Raw genomic sequence first — 6,274 nt, 5'->3', positions numbered from 1 at the left:
TCTTAAGTCTATCAATCCGTTCTGTGTTTCGTTCATGTCCTGCCACAAAATCTTGCATAATGGTACAGAAAATGATAAATAACCGAATGCAAGTTACAAACGCAGCCGAAACATAAAAAGAAGAAAGAGTCTGTCTGTGTGGGTTTTATTATGTGGTCAAGCGATAGAGTGACGCACTTAACTGCCCCTTCATGACCTATCTGGGCCGAGGATTTGCAGGGTTATAGGGAGGAAAGGGAGGGACGGGAGACAAGGGAGGGGGGAAAAGGCGCCACTGTGCTGTTAATGCTACTTCTGTTATTGCTACTACTGCTGTTACTTTAATATTAACAGCTGCAACAACAACAACTACTACTACTACTATTACCATCATCTTTTATATTAACAGCTGCTACAACAACAACTACTATTACTATCATCTTATATTAACAGCTACAACAACAACAACAACTACTATTACTATTATCAACATTACTTAGTGCTATAGGGTAGCCATTACTAAATTCCTACTACAACTAAAACTACTACTACTAAAACTACTACTACTGTTACACACCATAAAGACTACTACTACCACTACTACTAACTACCACAACTACCACTACTAACTACTACCACTACTACTGCTAGTACTATTACACAACCATCATAACTAGTACTATTACACAACCATCATAAAAAAAGACGGATAGAAAACAAACACACTTGAAACCTTCCAACACACACACACACACACACACACACACACACACACACAAAGTCACCACTGTTATATGATATTTTCACAAACGATGATGTTCCTCCCAGACTTAGGAGGAGGAGGAGGAAGGAGGAGGAGGAGGAGGAGGAGGAGGAATGCACTAATCTTTCATAACACTCGTAAACTGACGAGAGAGAGAGAGAGAGAGAGAGAGAGAGAGAGAGAGAGAGAGAGAGAGAGAGAGATAGTTAAGCAGTTCCAGTGAGTCACCAGCATGAGTCAAGGTAGATAGTCCCCCCTCACCCCCCTCACCCATACACTAATGACCACTTCCCCTCACTTCGTCATGCTTCTTATCTTCAAACCCCCTACATAAGTGACTCAGACTCTCTCTCTCTCTCTCTCTCTCTCTCTCTCTCTCTCTCTCTCTCTCTCTCTCTCTCTCTCTCTCTCTCTCTCTCTCTCTAAGTAATATATATAAAAGTAGAAAAGTTGTTGTAAAAATGTTAGTTGTGATGGTGGTAGTAGTAGTTGTTTGGTAGTAGATGTTGTTGCAGTAAGTAGTGGTAGTAGTTGCTGGTAGTAGATGTTGTTGTTGATAGTAGTAGTTGTAGTAGTAGCCAGCACCAATGGTGGTGGTAGTAGTAGTAGTTTGGTAGATGTTGTTGCAGTAGTAGTAGTTGCTGGTAGTAGATGTTGCAGCAGTAGTAGTAGTAGTAGTAGTTGTAGTAGTAGTAGCCAGCACCAGTAACAGTATGATAAGTAAGCAGCAGCACCAGTAATACTATGATAACCGTAAAAATCTAAATAAAAACAAATAAAAAGATGCAGCACCGTCAATTTGCATGATATTGTATTTATAAACAATTAGCCTGCAAATATTAAATGCTTAGTAAAAAAAAAAAAACTCCCACATATTTCTTCTCCCCAAGGTTAACAAAATTATCAAAATATATAAATAAATAAATAAAAGTAGACTATTTCTCCTCAAGATTACAAAATTACAAAAAATAAATAAATAAACAATTCACTAATATAAGGTGCGCAGGTGAGCAATATTCAACAGGTACAACTTTCGTAATATAGCCTCCCCAGACACCTTTCTCCCCTGCCCTCGCCTACCTAATAAACTTAATATGCAAGACTAACCAAGTACACATATATTAACTTTGCTTTCATTAGTACTACCTCCCTCCCTCCCTTCCTTCCTTCCTTCCTTCGTTGCTTCACTGTTTACCTACCCACCTATCTATCTCTACCCACCTATCTATCTCTATCTATCTATCTATCCTGTCTCTCTACCTGCTTCACTGTCCTATCTATCTATCTATCTATCTATCTATCTATCTCTATCTATCCATCCTGTCTCTCTACCTGCTTCACTGTCCACCTATCTATCTATCTATCTCTATCTATCCATCCTGTCTCTCTACCTGCTTCACTGTCCACCTACCTGCTTCACTGTCCACCTACCTGCTTCACTGTCCACCTACCTATCTACCAATCTATCTATTTACCTGTGACTTCCCTTGCCTGTACATCTACCTATCACTTGACCTACCTGCATCTCTACCTACCTGCCTGTCTACCTAATTAGTTCTCCCTCTGCTTGCTTTACCTGCCCAGTAATCTACCTGTCTATCTATCACATATTCACCTACTGTACCTATCTACCTGTCTATCTATCACATGTTCACCCTCGTTTTTCTATTTACTGTCTATTTAATTACTTAAGTCATTTCTATTAGTTTTTTTTTATGTATCTATTAACTCACCAACTTTAATAATTCTCTCCTTGTTACCTATCATATCTACCCATTATCATTCTTGGTAGAGAGAGAGAGAGAGAGAGAGAGAGAGAGAGAGAGAGAGAGAGAGAGAGAGAGAGAGAGAGAGAGAGAGAGAGAGAGAGAGAGAGATTTATCACTAGGGTACATAAGCTATATACAATCTCTCTCTCTCTCTCTCTCTCTCTCTCTCTCTCTCTCTCTCTCTCTCTCTCTCTCTCTCTCTCTCTCTCTCGTACTGGCTGACAGAATTAAAACAAGACGCGCTCTCAAAACACCCTCCCCATCACCCACACCCCACCTCCCCACCCACCTTCCATACCATATATAGAGGGAGAAAGGGGAGGAAATGGGAGAAAGGGAGGAACGTATAGAGGGAGAGGGAACGGCGAAGAGAGAAGGGGAGGAATGCACATGGGAAGAACGAGGAAGGGTATGTGAGGGAGGAAGAAGGGGAGGAGGAAGAGGAAGGGAGGAATTTGTGGGGATATAAAGAAGAGAATGGGAAGGAAGGAAGGAAGGAAGGGAGAAGGAAAGAGGGAGAAGAGAAAAAAATAAAGGGAACTGCAGACATTGAGAGAGAAAGAGAGAGAGAGAGAGAGAGAGAGAGAGAGAGAGAGAGAGAGAGAGATTGTGGGAGGAGGATGATAAAGATATTAGAAGATGGAGAGCTAAGATGAAGGAACAAGAGAGGAGGAGGAGGAAGAGGAAGAGGAGGAGGAGGAGGAGGAGGAGGAGGAGGAGGAGGAAAGCAATAACTGATAGAGAAGATAGAAAAGGCGGACAAATTGAAAGCAGTGCAGAATGAAATACCAACACACAGAGAGAGAGAGAGAGAGAGAGAGAGAGAGAGAGAGAGAGAGAGAGACTAAAAGGAAAACACAAATATCAAAGGAAACGTCAATTCTGGAGGAGTTTGCAATCGAGAGAGAGAGAGAGAGAGAGAGAGAGAGAGAGAGAGAGAGAGAGAGAGAGAGAGAGAGAGAGAATCACAATATGCAAGACCTGCGGAAAGATTTGGGAGGGAAAATGATGGAAGAGAGGAAAAAGATATTTGCTCTCTCTCTCTCTCTCTCTCTCTCTCTCTCTCTCTCTCTCTCTCTCTCTCTCTCTCTCTCTCTCTCTCTCTCTCTCTCTGCAAAACAAGCACTGGCACCCTTCCAGATCCTTGTAAGACAGGCTCAAGCGTAAAGTACCACGAGGAGGAGGAGGAGGAGGAAGAAGAAGAAGAGGAGGAGGAGGAGGCAGTTAAGCACACTATCTCGGGAGGAAGGAAGAAGATGTAACGGAGGATGAAGAGACCCAGGAAGGAGGGGGAGGAGGAGGAAGAAGAAGAAGAAGAAATGGAGGAGGAGGAGGAGGAGGAGGAGGAGGAGGAGGAGGAGGAGGAGGTCAACACACTTTCTCGCCAGTGGTGTGCTCCGTGTTGCCATGAAGGAACAGCACACACACACACACACACACACACACACACACACACACACACACACACACACACACACACACACACACACACACACACACAGAGTTCCCTGAAGTGCATCTTAATATTAAATGATATGAAGGAATACGTAACATTCCTAGAAGCAGTAGTCGTAGTAGTAGTAGTAGTAGTAGTAGTAGTAGTAGTGAGGTTGTTTTCGTTATTACTGCGGAGGAACTCGAAGGAGGAGGAGGAGGAAAAGGAAAAGTTTCACTATCAGGGAGCGTGAAGCCATCCTCTCACTTCCCCCTCGAGGCACTGGCAGGGAGAGGGAGAGGGACAGGGAGTGGAGTAAAAGGGGGAGGGGAGAGGGAGAGGTAGCTGCTGCAGGCGACACAGACGGGGACAAACGGCGCGGTGTGGTTGTGGTGGGAGCTGTAGTGTGTGTGTGTGTGTGTGTGTGTGTGTGTGTGTGTGTGTGTGTGTGTGTGTGTGTGTGTGTGTGTGTGTGGCTTGATGCAACCCAAGACCAAGGCGACCAAACAAACTAAACAGAGAGAGAGAGAGAGAGAGAGAGAGAGAGAGAGAGAGAGAGAGAGAGAGAGAGAATGTCAGCTAAGCCATCAGTACCAGTGGCACCAAGGAGGAGGAGGAGGAGGAGGAGAAGGAATACAAAGGAACACAAAGGAAAACCAAACCGCAACAGACGTTTTGGTTCTTGCAAGGCTGCTTGCTAACTACTACTAACTAGCTACAGGGAAGAGAGACAGAACAGCACAGCGGAAGGCTCAGAAGGAGGAGGAGGAGGAGGAGGACACACACTAGCTTGTTTCCCTTCCTTCCCTCCCTCCTCCAGCAGTTTCCCTCCTCTTCCCACCATCTAAGACCTCATGGGCAGCTTTCCTCCTCCCTCTTCCTCTCCCTTTCCTCCACCTCAGCCCGGCGGCGGAGAGAGCCACATTACGGGGGAGTGTTGGCGCGGAGCCACCCCACAGCTTCACCCCGCTCCACGCCCCCCGAGGCCCTCAACCCTCACCCCTGCCACGCCGCCTGCCTCGCCGCTGCCTGCCTGCCTGCCTTGCTACCCTCCAGCTTTTCCCTCTTGCCCTCCACCACGACCATCACCAGTTTTCTCTCTATCATCACTACTTCCTCCTCCTCCTCCTCTTCCTCCCTTGTATCCAAAAGTAGCAGAGATTAGGACTGGTGGTGGTGGTGATGGTAGTAGCAGCAACAGCATTAATAGCAGCAGTAATAAAGACAACAACAGCAGCAGCAGCACTAACAATGATAACAGCAGCAGCAGCAGCCACAAGACTATCGCCGAATACAGATCAATAAATGAACTGAGTGTCAATAACAGAAGCAACAACACCATCAATAATAACAAAGGACGCAGTAGAAGAAGCAGCAGCAGCAGTAGTAGTAGTAGTAGTAGTAGTACAATTGAACACCCCACACTACACCACACCTCGTTCCTCCTCACTCCTCACCTTCCCTCACCGCTCCTGTCCCGCTACAACACAGCGACCCATCCCGGCAACACCTCCCCGGGACCTTGAAGCTAATTATACGAGGCGCATTGCTCCCCACATAAAAAAAACTTACTCGTACATCATAACATATATATTCCGAATTTGAGACATACTTACTGATGGGTGTCTCTTGAGGTGTTCCTCGAGGTGTTTATGCGCCAGAGCAGTTGATAATTAAGTGTATAGACATATGTGAACGGGCGGACAGGTGAGAAATTTATGCACAGGTAAACTAAGCAAGGTAACAAGAAGTAGTAGTAGTAAGGAAAATAGAACAGGGAAGTAAGACGTAAATGAATAATGATGAAGGTAAGGTACAAGAGAAGGAAAGTAAGGAGGAGGGAAGGAAGGGAAGATAACTACTAATCAAGGTAGGAAAAAAGTAAAGAAACAAAGCAAGAAAAGAACGAAATAATGAATAAAACGAGAAAGGTAGGAAGAAAAAGATAAATACCTAGAAACAAAGAAAAGAGGACAGACAAAGAGAAGAGGAGAGATAAGGAAACGTAAAGATAACAAGAGAAGAACAAGGAGAGTGAACAAACAGATACAGGTGAGGTAGGCAGGGGGAGGGTGTGGACAGACAGGTAGGCAGGGGGGAGGGTGTGGACAGACAGACAGGCAGGCAAGCAGGCAGGAAGGTCACGGCAGGGGCAGTAGGTGGAGGTAGTGGTGGTGGTGGCTACGCAGAAACCACGCTGACGGGATCGAAGATGGAGGAGGAGGAGGAGGAAGAGGAGGGAGGAGGAGGAGGACGCTAGAATTCACGAAGGATAAAAGTACACACACCAATGCTTTTTTTTTTCCTTTCTACGCATTACAAAGGACA

The sequence above is a fragment of the Scylla paramamosain genome, chromosome 13, assembly GCF_035594125.1.
Source record: "Scylla paramamosain isolate STU-SP2022 chromosome 13, ASM3559412v1, whole genome shotgun sequence".
Lineage (NCBI taxonomy): Eukaryota > Metazoa > Arthropoda > Malacostraca > Decapoda > Portunidae > Scylla > Scylla paramamosain.
This window is presented reverse-complemented; position numbering follows the sequence as displayed.